The sequence below is a fragment of the Plecotus auritus genome (genome assembly GCF_963455305.1).
Source record: "Plecotus auritus genome assembly, chromosome: 5".
Classification (NCBI taxonomy): domain Eukaryota; kingdom Metazoa; phylum Chordata; class Mammalia; order Chiroptera; family Vespertilionidae; genus Plecotus; species Plecotus auritus.
In genome coordinates, this window is record NC_137776.1 from 27,714,792 (window position 1) to 27,727,205 (window position 12,414).

At 38.4% G+C, this 12,414-nt stretch overlaps 1 pseudogene across 1 annotated transcript; it reads left to right on the forward strand.

Moving 5' to 3' along the window:
• Positions 1–10,952: 10,952 nt before the first annotated feature.
• LOC308248580 (small ribosomal subunit protein eS25-like) lies at positions 10,953–11,325 on the forward strand (annotated as a pseudogene). The gene has a single exon. The product of its transcript is annotated as a small ribosomal subunit protein eS25-like (transcript).
• Positions 11,326–12,414: the final 1,089 nt, after the last annotated feature.

Sequence of the window (12,414 nt, forward strand, 5' to 3'; positions counted from 1 at the left end):
GAACATGCTTCGTAGTGAATACCACAAGACAGAATCTTGTGAATAATTCATGTTTTCTATTAATTAAGTAAATTCAAAGTCATCCTTAGGATATCACTTCAATGAATTTGCATGCTGATGTTGAAAGGGAGAGACTAGTGTCCTTGTTTACTGAGGTGAGATTTTACCGTATGTCTGCTTTTGTCCTAATCATGCTAACCGTGGATAAATTTACATTAATGAAGAAGGCCAAGGATAGAAAAACAAACTGTAGACAGTGCATGTACTTCTACACTCTAGGGGTGCAAATATGGGGCTATGAAAATTTCTTGTGGGGTAACTAATGAAAAATAACTAAATGAGAGACGAAGAACTGAGGTAAATAAGGAGTGCAATAAAATATTCATTAAAACATTCTTAAAACTGTAAATATAATATATTACTAGAGGCCTGATGCACGAAATTCGTGCAAGAGTAGTCCTTTCTTCCCTGGCTGCCAGCACCAGCTTCCCTCTGGCACCTGGGACCCGGGCTTCACTCCAGCCCCAGCTTTGTCCAGAAAGACATCCGAAATGACATCTGACCTAATTAGTGTATCACCCTTTTATTATTATAGATAATTTAATTAAGTAAGGCTTCTTTAAGTTTATTTTTATAATATATTTTATTAGCCTTATTAATATTAGTTATTGAGTAGAGGTAATATTACTCATTACAACACTAATAAAATTGAAAATACAGTGAAAAAAATCTGAATGCTATAAGTGGATTCCCAGTTGAGTAAAATGCAGGTTACTGTGCCATGAGGAGCTGTGTTCCTTACCTGGGAGCCAAGTGTCTTCTGTGTCCTGTGATCCTGTGTTCGAATCTTAGCTTTGCCTCTTACAGCTGTGTGAACTCTGCAAATTATTTAACCTCTCTGGGCCTCAGCTGCATGTGTGTAAGAAAGGAGTCATAGTACCTACCATACACAGATGTTGTGAAGACCAAACAAGTGAAAACATGTAAGGCCTGAAACACAACGTGGCACATGGGCGGTACATTATAGTATATGTCAGCTCTCACCCTCACACCACCTGAAATGTACACACCCCTAAGGAACCAGGTCTAATCATCTGAGATGTCAGGCAACTCTTCCACTGAGCTTCAGGGAACATGGTTGGCTGCTTTCTCTCAGGCCACTTGGAGGAAAGGCCTGGCAGGGGGCTTGTTCCTCACTCTACAATTGCTCTTTCCAGAGAAAGGATCACAGTACCACCCATCCCTTCTCCCTCTGTGCACCCCACCATCCACTTAAGAAAATCATCAGGCCAGAGACTAAATGCTTCTTATCCTTTCATTTTCCCATAGGAAAAAAAATTGAACCAAACAGCACCACAGTGACAGTTGACCTCGCTGGACCATTTTGTGACATAAGCAGAAAGTAGGAAGCAGTCACTTCAATGCTGAGTGTAAAACTGAGAGGCTGCACACGCTTCTGAAAGCCTCACCCAAATCTCTCTAATTACTGGGCCCCTTCCCTCCACAATCTCCATTCGTAGCAGTGAACTTATCACAGCCACATGTGGCAGTTGAGAGGAAAACATTAACTTATTAAATATGTCTTGCTGGTGGTCCCTAAAAAAAAATCACACACACACACACACAGACACACACAAATACAATCACTGCCTAAAATCTACGATATTGATGATTTCAACTTTAGTGCACAGGGAGATAGAACAATGCAGTTTTTAGGATAACCAAATGGTGTCCTCTCCATTTAGGTCAAAAGGTGGTAGATGGAGCATTTTGAAAATTAACAGAGACTATTCAGGAGACATCCATACTTTCGTTCCTTTCCTAAATTATGGGATTATAATTAAGGGAAGTTTTGTCTTAAGAAGCCAAACTTCATCTCACATGTTGGAACATCTCTCCATTTGCAAACTGCAGATATTCATATAGCTAAATTATGTGTTAAATTGCTTTAGCTCCAAATGCACTGAGACCTTCTTGGGTGTCAATGAAAACCAAATTTGGCCCTTCACAGTCGATTCAAGCAGGTGGCTTACTCACTAGTTGTACACCCTTCCTCAGAGTTCCCATCCCATACTGCCTTTCATTCTTTAAGAATGCTGGATTGGTACTTGTTAAGTGAGGTCTACAGAAATATGCTTATGTTTTGCACATGGGGGGGTGGGATAACTCCGTGGTGTCTGTGGGCCTTTTTAAAGCTTTGTTTATTTAGCGTGATGATATGCAAAGCAATTGAAACAGAGCTCTCCAGTGTGTTCTTTTGAATTTATGAGAGATTTTCTCTTAGAAGGGAGATGCAGCAATTAATGTGACACCCCTTGATCTTGAACTAGGGGAACATTAACAGTGTCTAGCACTGTGCTGCTGGCATGTTCAGAACTCAAAAGAAATGTTCATTGATGGGATGGTGGGACGATACACTGGACAAGGACAGACACACACGTCTCAAAGCAGCGGGAGGTGGGGCATTGCTGCTGTGATGTATTATCTTTGCAACTGGAAAGGTCTAAATGGAAACCACTTAATATTAATTCTTAGCAAGCAGTCTAGAGAAATGAGGCAGCTGCACTATTTGGAGATTTCTAGCTGTGCGTTATTATTTTTTACTTTTAGGTTTAAGGCAGTCAAACAAATTCAGCACCCTATTTTTCTGTTCAATTAAAATCAGAGAGTTAGTGTTTATCTGGAATTTTCCTTTTAAGCTTCAGCTGTTCAGGACTAAATTAAAAAAATAAACATGAACTCAGGATGATGCTCGGCTTGAAGGGAGAGAGCTAGATTAGACAGCAGTTTCTCAGCTAATGAGCTCACATCCAACTTTACTGAGAAAATTTAAGGAATCAAAAGAAAACTTCTACCAATTCCAACACACTATATCTACCCACATACTCATACCCCTCTTGCTAATGATGAATCACTAAAATCAGAATATAAAAAAATGTTGTGGTGTTGGGGAGCACAAGAGACTTGGTTAGAAAGTTTGTAAGGAGGACATTCTGATAAAAGGGAAGTGTGTGGAATGCCACCTGCCCTGTTTATCAGAATTCCAACTTAGGGGAGACTTAGGGGACTGTCGAAGGCAGCACCCCTAATTATTCCTTGACCTTTCCAAACAAGTCTGTGTACATGCAGACCCCCGGGTATTTACTGGAATCCTTATGCTTAATCCCTAGATGCCCTTGCCTAGAATACAATGTAAACCATGTGTCGTCCCCAGATTACTCACCCTACTGATTGTATCTAAAGATAAAAATTCCACTGAAGGCCTAAGGAGGCAGGCCATAGAGGCTGCTCTGGCTACTAAAGCCAGGAGCCCCTTAGCCCTCTCTTGCACAGTCAAACTGTGTCTGAGTAATCTGTTCATCCATCGTTCAGGGGCTGCTGGTCAGCCCTGGCATTGCGGTTTATATTTAATGCAATTACTGATGTAGTTGGGTTGAAAACTACTGTCTTGTCTGTTTTCCATTTGTTCCATCTGTTCTTTGTTCTCTTTCTCCTCTTTTCCTGTCTGCTTTCAGATCTTTTGCTGGTATGTTAGCTATAACTCTCTGTATTATGTAATGGTTTCTTTAGGTTTCATAATATCCTCTTTAACTTATCCCAATTTACCTGCCCTCTACTTATATGTTAAACACCATGTTATTTTGCTAACACTTTTGCTTTAAACAAGAAATTGAAATTACAAAAGTCTTTTTTACTCAGATAGTTTCCGTTTCCACTGCTGTTTGTTTCTTGTGTAGAACTTTAATTCATGTCTTACACTTTACACAAAACTAAATTCAAAATGGATCATAGACCCAAATGAAAAACCTAACATTACAAATCTTCAAGAAACATAGGAGAAAATCTTTATGGCATAGAGTTAGGCAAAGATTTATTAGATATGACCAAACTGAATTTAAAAAGAAAATAATAAAGTTTATCAAAATTAAGTACTACTGTTCTTTGAAAGACACCATTAATAAAATAAAAAAGTAAGACACAGTCTGGGAGAAAATATTTGCAAATTTCATACCTGAATATAGAATATATAAAAAATATAAATATATGTATGTAATATAAATTATATATAAGATATATAAATGTATTACATCAAATTTGAATGTAGAGTATATAAGAACTCTAATAAGCTCTCATAAGAAAATTAGCCCAATAAAACAAATGGACATAAGATTTGAATAGACACTTACTAAGGAAGACATATATATGGCAAATTAGTACATTAAAAGATGTTTAGCAACCCCAGTCATTAGGAATATGCAAATTAAAACCACATGAGATACTACTACATACAAATTAAAAATACTACTCCTACCCTGACTGGTTTGGCTCAGTGGATAGAGTGTCAGCCTGGGGACTGAAGGGTCCCAGGTTCGATTCCAGTCAAGGGCATGTACCTTGGTTGCAGGCACATCCCCAGTAGGGGGGTGTAGGAGGCAGCTGATCGGTGTTTCTCTCTCATCGATGTTTCTAACTCTCGATCCCTCTCCCTTCCTCTCTGTAAAAAATCAATAAAACATATTTAAAAAAAGTACTACTCCTTACAAAACAGACTGACCATAACAAATGTTGGCAAAAATGTGGAGGAACTAAACACTCATTTACTGCTGGTGTGAATGTAAAATGATTCAACCATGTTGTAAAATGGTTTGACAATTTCATAAGATTAAACATATACCTGCCATGTGATCCCACTAGCCCACCTCTAGGTATTTTGCAAAAAAAAAAAAAAAAAAAAAGGCATATATCTATACAGAAACTTTCACATGAATGTCCATAGCTTTGTTTGCAATGGGCAAAAACTGGAAGCAACACAAATACCCATCAACCAATGGACAGATAAACTAATTGTGGTATATCCTTGCAAAAAAATACTACTCACCAATTAAAAATAATAAGTTGCTGATGCATGAAACATTGTGAATGAGTCTCATAATAATTGTGCTGAGTGAAAAGAAGACAGACAGGAAAGTTTGTATACTACGTGATTTAATTTATATAAAATTCTAAGAAATGCAAACATATATAATGACAGAAAGCAGATAAGTAATTGCATTTTATATAAATGGGATCATTTAGTGGTATGGGAAAAGGCAGGAAAAGGAATTAGAAAAAAAACTTCATGGGTAATGGTATGTTTATTAACTTGTGATGATGGTTTCCTATAACAAAACATGTGAAATTATACCTTTTACATATATGCAGTTAATGGTATGTCAATTACACCTCAATAAATTTGTTAAAATAAAATAGACATAGCCTTCTGCTCTTTGGTAGCTTACATGCAAGTGGGAAAAATAAAAGGTAAGTGTGTTTTATTAAGTTGAACCATATAAAATTGACATTTTTTGCAGGCAAAAAATGAACAGTATGGTCAGTTTCATTAGGGTTAGGATTAATGACAGTTTTATGGTAGAGAGAAATACAAGGTAGATATATAATGATATAATATCATATGATATAATAAATACATATTATATGTACTATAAACACATACTTATTATATATTATATAAATATATATCATACATACATATATCATAGATCATAAAAAGTTCTACTGAAAATAACCTTTTGGGGTTTGACAATTTAGACCACTGCTTGAAGCAAAAGAAAATGAAACACAAATTCTCTGTGACACAAATATAAAATGGCCATGAGATCCAATGGATCTGCAAACTTGAATCAACACAGATGGAGTTCCCAGGAGTCAAGCTCCTGCTCTCTGGTTGGTGTGACAGAAAAAGGCTCATCTCCTGGCCAGAGAACCCGGCCCCTGTGAGTGAGGATGGTGGAGCCAGACTGCAAGCTCCCTAGAGTCAGGAGGTGTGACAGATGAATGAGAAATCCAAATACTCTCCTGCACTGTCAGCCTTGAATCAAATGCTGGGTCCTACTCCGAAGCAGCAGAGGGGTGAGAGCCCTGGGCGGGCCCAGTGGACTCCTCTGAGCCTGGGGTGTGATCCGCTGATGCCTCTGTTTTTAAATGCTTTAACAGCATTATGGCTGAGTTTGTGTGAATCTGCTGGAGCACGCACAAGAACTGGAGCCTCCTCTCAGGCCCGTCCCACCACCAAGTCCTTCCTGGGGACAGATGGTGTGTCCCTCTTCTTGCCACCCTTGTTCCTTGGAGGCCAGAGCACCTGAACCAAAGGGTGGGGGTTGGGCATGTGCCCGGCTCCTGGGAGGTCCGCCTGAGAGTGTCCCTATGCAGAGAGACTGTGACATTAAATAACAAATAAAAAACACCGTAATAGGTTGAGAGAGAACACGGAGAACGAACCCGTGTTCCTGATTTTTGAACCAGTAGCCCCACATTTCACTTTACACTGCGTCAGGGAAATTGTGTCTCCAGCTCTGTCCATTTCTGCCAGGAAAGCATAGCTGTGTGAGTGGAGAAGGAGCAGAGGAGGGAGGGTGGTGGAGGCCGATGGAGCTCCAGCACCGAGTCCAAGTCCATTGTGGAAATGGTTCACAGCTTGCCTATCCCAACCCTGTCTGCGCATTATTTAAACAACATATTAAAAAGCAATTACAATGTGCCACGTACTGGGCTGGGTACTGGAGCTACTTTACATAGGATGATGAGAAAAAAGGTGACATTTGGCCTGAACCCCAAGTGGCATCTGATCTGAAGCCAGCCGGGAAGATCTGGGGACTGGTGATTCAATCAGAAGGAACAAAGCCTCCAGGCGGGTGAAAAAGGCTTAACTAATAGTGGTTTAACTGTGATATGTGGGCAAAAATAGTTTCACAAAATAATGACCATGACCCATAATATTTAACTGAAGAAATGTTTCTTCTCTTTGACCTTAAAGTGGAAACTATTTAATCTACTAAATTACAGGCTTGACCAACCTCTAATGGGTATTATCATTTACACTGTCCACTGGAGAGCATTGATAAGCTGTTGAACATTAGTTGTGACCTCTATTTACTACCATGAGTTGAGATTAAATGCCTCTGTTACTTCCAGCTTTCCCTAAAATATCACTTAGAGTAAATATATTCATTCCACAAATCTTGCTTAAGCACGTCTCATATTCAAAGTCTCTGTTGGAGAAACATTGAGGAATAAAACCTCCAGATTCTTTGGAAGCTAGCAGTGGGCAAAAGGCACTTAACCTTGAGAATTTAATGAATACTACGAGAGGTACAAAATCAGTGCCTGCTGGGATAGAATCCAGGGGGAGCCTAGCTGGGAGGCACTCCTTATTATCTAAGGGTTAGTGGAGGGAGGTTCTGTGAGCTGAGCCAAAAATCTGTGTATGTCAAAGAACCAGTAAATATCAGTCTAAAAAAATATTATGGAGTCTAAAAACTTAGTATTTTGTGTATCATAAATTTTCCAAATTCTTCCTTAGCACTCTTTAAAATTAGATTCCAAGTATGCTCATTTATCTTACCAAACTTCTCCATGAATCAATTTGCAAAAAGAAGTCATAGAGACATTGAGACTTCTATGTTTCCAGGTCTCAGAAAAAAATGTAATTTAAAACTCTCAAGGTTACTAAATCACAATCCTTAGAAAATCTTGTTCTTATACTATGTTTGAAAATTCTGAGAATTTGTATTTTAACACTTTATAGAATTTCTCATTCCATTCTTACATTTCAGGAATGGTAAAACCAAGATTCAAAGAGTCAGTTGGCTTATGCAAAGTTCTAGCCTTCTCAGAATGCATGTTGGCATATAATAAATTAGGTAGGCTTATAAGTAGTCCTGTGTCAAGGCTGGCAATAAAGACATAGACATGAAAATGAAGATAGCCCAGCTTCCAGATAAGGAAGAAACTCTGCTTATGTTACTTCTGTGGGCACAGCCCCATATAAACTAGTAACCAGTGATAAACAGGCAAAATAATGGTCCCCAAAGTGGTCCATATCCTAATACCCAGAATGTCCTCAGATGACATGGCAAAGGGGAATTAAGGTTGTAGATGGAATTAAGGATCCTGGATTATCTGAGTTTGGTCAGATAAGTCTTCCCTGAGCCAGAGATCTCAAGGTGAGTAGGACTTAATAAGGTCACCAAGGACAGGAAAAACCATCCAGGCAGTAAAAATAGCATAGGCAGAAGTCCTGAGGCCCACAGAGCTTGTAGAGTGTGGGGGATTGAAGAAGACAGTGCAGCTAAAAGGGAGAATAAAAGTCCACCTTCATCTTGGAAGCAATGGCTAGCCATTGAATGACTGCCTCAGCTCACAAATTAACTTGGATCAAATGCATTTTTAAGAAATGCTGCAAAAATAATATTGTTTTGTTAGGATTTCTCTTAAATCTTGCATTTTGAATAAATGTGGTTTAACAATAAAATTGCTTTCTATAGAAGAATATGTGGTATAAAAATACAACTTTTTTAAAAAATTGAAAAAATGAATGGCCATTTGGTTAATTGAGTGTATCTTTAGACGAACTGAAAAGTAAGCTGTTCTGGACAGAATTTTAATGAAATTGTTCCCATTGGTATCACTGTGAATAGACAGACACGCTGTATCATTCTCCAAGCTCCAAGAGGATTGAGAGCTTATGTGTTCTGGAGATTATAGTATGCTTCCTGAATTCTTTTCTGATTCGCTGATGTGGTCCAAGGACATCTGTGGCAAAATTCCCTGGTACAAGGAATGTACAAAGTGGGCACCTGGGCCCAAACTGTTTTCTTAACCAAACACACACACAACACACAACACACACACGAGAGAGAGAGAGAGAGAGAGAGAGAGAGAGAGAGAGAGAGAGAGAGAGAGAGAGAGAGAGCACTAACAATGATTTAACCAAATAACAGGTCCATTAATGCATGGATTTTATTAAAAGTAATAAAAGTACATGAAATTGACTTTGTCCTTGGAAATCCTGCCTATATGCCATCTTTTTCTATGGCAACCAACAAATAGTTAGGCCATGCATCTGATTGTCCAGTGTAATTACTTTCTTATGTGTTGGGATGTTTCAATGCTTCTAAACATCACAAAGAACAACTTGATTAAATCTCTTTAAAACATGAAATACACACACAGACTATCTAAAACTACTTTCCCTTCATGGGATATAACTTTATCCTCGTAGTGGTTTTGTGTTTTAGCTAAAAAAAAAAAAAGGAGCACTTTTCTTTCTTAAGGGTCTTTGATGTTAGCCACTTTTGCAGAAACGCAAAAATATTTTCTTGTGAATGAGTTAGTTCAGCTGAATGATTATTTTGATCGAGATACATATTTACACAGTGAAATTCACCGAAAATGTGAAAAGAAAATGTCAAAATACCTCTATGGTAGGTCCCTTAACCCTGGCTGCATATTAACATATTTTGGGAGCTTTTAAAAATAACCTGTGCACATATGGGTTCAGATTGAACCGTTTCTAGAGCCCTGTGCTTTATCAGGTAGTGTTTATTTCTTCCCCAACTACATTAAAGCAAAGCTCCTACTAATTTTTAAACAGTCCAATCCCATTAACCTAGCCCTGTGGCAAACTGCGGCTCTTTGGCCCCTTGAGTGTGGCTCTTCCACAAAATACCACGGCCTGGGCAAGTCTATTTTGAAGAAGTGGCATTAGAAGAAGTTTAAGTTTAAAAAATTTGGCTCTCAAAAGAAATTTCAATCGTTGTACTGTTGATATTTGGCTCTGTTGACTAATGAGTTTGCCGACCACTGCCTAGCCCATCTATTAAGACAATCCCTTAGAATCATGGTTTTAATAGACACTTTCAGCAAATTTGATGAATTGTCAAACTCAACTACAGTTCACTCTAATACTGACTTGGTAAGATAGTTTTCTTCCTTGGGAGAAAAAAAGAAACTTATGCTAAGGCCAATTCTTAGAAATTCACATTTAATTGTCCTGATACTTATTAAAACACATATAGTTTGTTATTAATCACCAAGAGGTACAAATAAATGAAAGCTATAGAAAAATACCTAAGTTGTCAATTTACACATTGTTTTGAATTCATCTGAATTGTCATCTCAGGAGTATGATGTAAGTAAGTGCCCAGGCTATGAGTTTATTCCCTGAAAATTACAAGCAGAAAGTTATAAGAGCTGGAAATAAGAGCAAAATAATGATTTGTGGTTTTATAAATATTTAATTTTAATTAAGTAGGATATGTTCAATTCCTTTATTTTACACATTAAGAAAACAAACAAACACTGAAGCCCAGATAGTTTAATTGACTTGCAAAGACAACTGATGAAGCCAGAACTAGGACCTAGTTAATTAGGCCTTGTGTCTTATCCGACTTGACTTGACATTGATCTAGAGGTATATGCATATTGAATGCTGACTTACTTTGATTTGCAAGGAATTGGGGTAGAGAAGTTTGGGCTTGAAATCATTGTGATAGCTTTGCAAATACCACATTAACATAATAAGCAGATTTTGATTTTGCAAGGGGATGAACTTGAATATCTCATCAAATACTAAAAATTGATTATTTACATTAGTTTAAAGCTCACTTCAGTAATTTCCAACAAGCAAGATTTAACAGCCAATGGATCCCTGCATTGCACTAAGAATCAAGGCAGACACATCATTAATCATTGATCACTAGACATTTTTAGGCAAAACAGCTCATTTTAATGAATACTAGGATTCCTGTAAGAATGTGACCTCAAGTGACTTGATTTGAGAGCACTTGTAGGAAAACATTTAACTCCAATAATTAGCAAAATGGTTCACTGTGTATCTCTGGATATTGATGACTGTTTTACCTTCACTGTAAACAGTGGGCAAATCTTTACTGATGCCTTTTATGGCTCCCAGCACCTTCCAAGGATCAATGGAATCATTAGGAAATGAAGTATTTCTCCCCATCACATTCAAGCCATGGTAGGACTCACTGGTGACCTAAACAGCCTGAGCCACTGATCTGCCACTGAACCAGGGTTAAAGAATCTGAACATTGTTCTCCGGCGACATCTTGGCGAGGCAGCAGCGTGTCCCTGCTCTCCTGAGTTCCGCAATGCCGCCCAAGGAGTACAAGAAGAAATGCTGGAAAGTCAGCCAAGAAAGACAAAGACCCTGTGAACAAGTCGGGGGGCAAGGCTAAAAAGAAGAAGTGGTCCAAAGGCAAAATTTGGGACAAGCTCAATAACCTGGTCTTGTTTGACAAAGCCATATATGACAAGCTCTGTAAGGAAGTTCCCAACTACAAGCTTATAACCCCAGCTGTGGTCTCCGAGAGGCTGAAGATTCATGGCTCCTTGGCCAGAGCAGCCCTTCAAAAACTCCTTAGTAAAGGACTTATTAAACTAGTCTCAAAGCACAGAGCTCAAGTGATTTACACCAGAAACACTAAAGGTAGGGACACCCCAGCTGCTGGAGAAGATGCATGAACAACAGATCTTACCGGCTGTACATTTTGAAAAATAAACCTTTATTAGATGAAGAAGAAGAAGAAGAAGAAGAAGAAGAAGAAGAAGGAGGAGGAGGAGGAGGAGGAGGAGGAGGAGGAGGAGGAGGAGGAGAAGGAGAAGGAGAAGGAGAAGGAGAAGGAGAAGGAGAAGGAGAAGGAGAAGGAGAAGGAGAAGGAGAAGGAGAAGGAGAAGGAGAAGGAGAAGGAGAAGGAGAAGGAGAAGGAGAAGGAGAAGGAGAAGGAGAAGGAGAAGGAGAAGGAGAAGGAGAAGGAGAAGGAGAAGGAGAAAGAGAGGAGGAGGAGGAGGAGGAGAAGGAGAAGAAGAGGAGGAGGAGGAGGAGGAGGAGAAGGAAAGGGAAGGGGAAGAGGAAGAGGAAGGAGAAGGAGAAGGAGAATAAGAATCTGAACATTGCTGGAGAAAAAAATGCAAAATAAAGTTTGGAAATGATGAAGAGATTAAATTTTCGATCCTAAGGAGCAGGAATGAGGAGGTATAAAGAAAAAGATTATAGGGATTGATTTTTTTTTTTTGCTTTGTTTACTCCTGAGAACTTTGATTCATTGAAATGACTAAAGGAAACTCTATAATTAAGAAAGAAATTATTAAAAAGCCAATGATCTCAATATGGTTATTTCGCATGTAGAAATCTCTTTAATATGCTAAACTGTGAGTTCCTTGTCAGGCACCTAAAAATAGTATGATACAATAAAATTGCTTTTCATTTGACTTGTGCATATATTTACACAAGAAAGTCTACACAAATAATATTCCATTTTGACTCAGCTGACAGCATGCACTGAAATCCTGTTCCCTAGAATCTCAACTTCTATGTGCATATGAGATGTTGGATTTAGACTAAGCAGAGAAAATTAAACATTTCCTAATTAAAGAATTCATAGTCTAGCCTAGAAAAATCCCTAATAGTGAGGTTAGCATTTGAGAAATGCAGTACTTTCTAAATTAACTTGTAGGAGTGACCCTATATGATAATGTCCAGACTCCTCAGCAAGGTGTGAGGCCTTTTATGATCCAATCCCACCCACTGGTCTAACCTTAAGATCTGGCCCT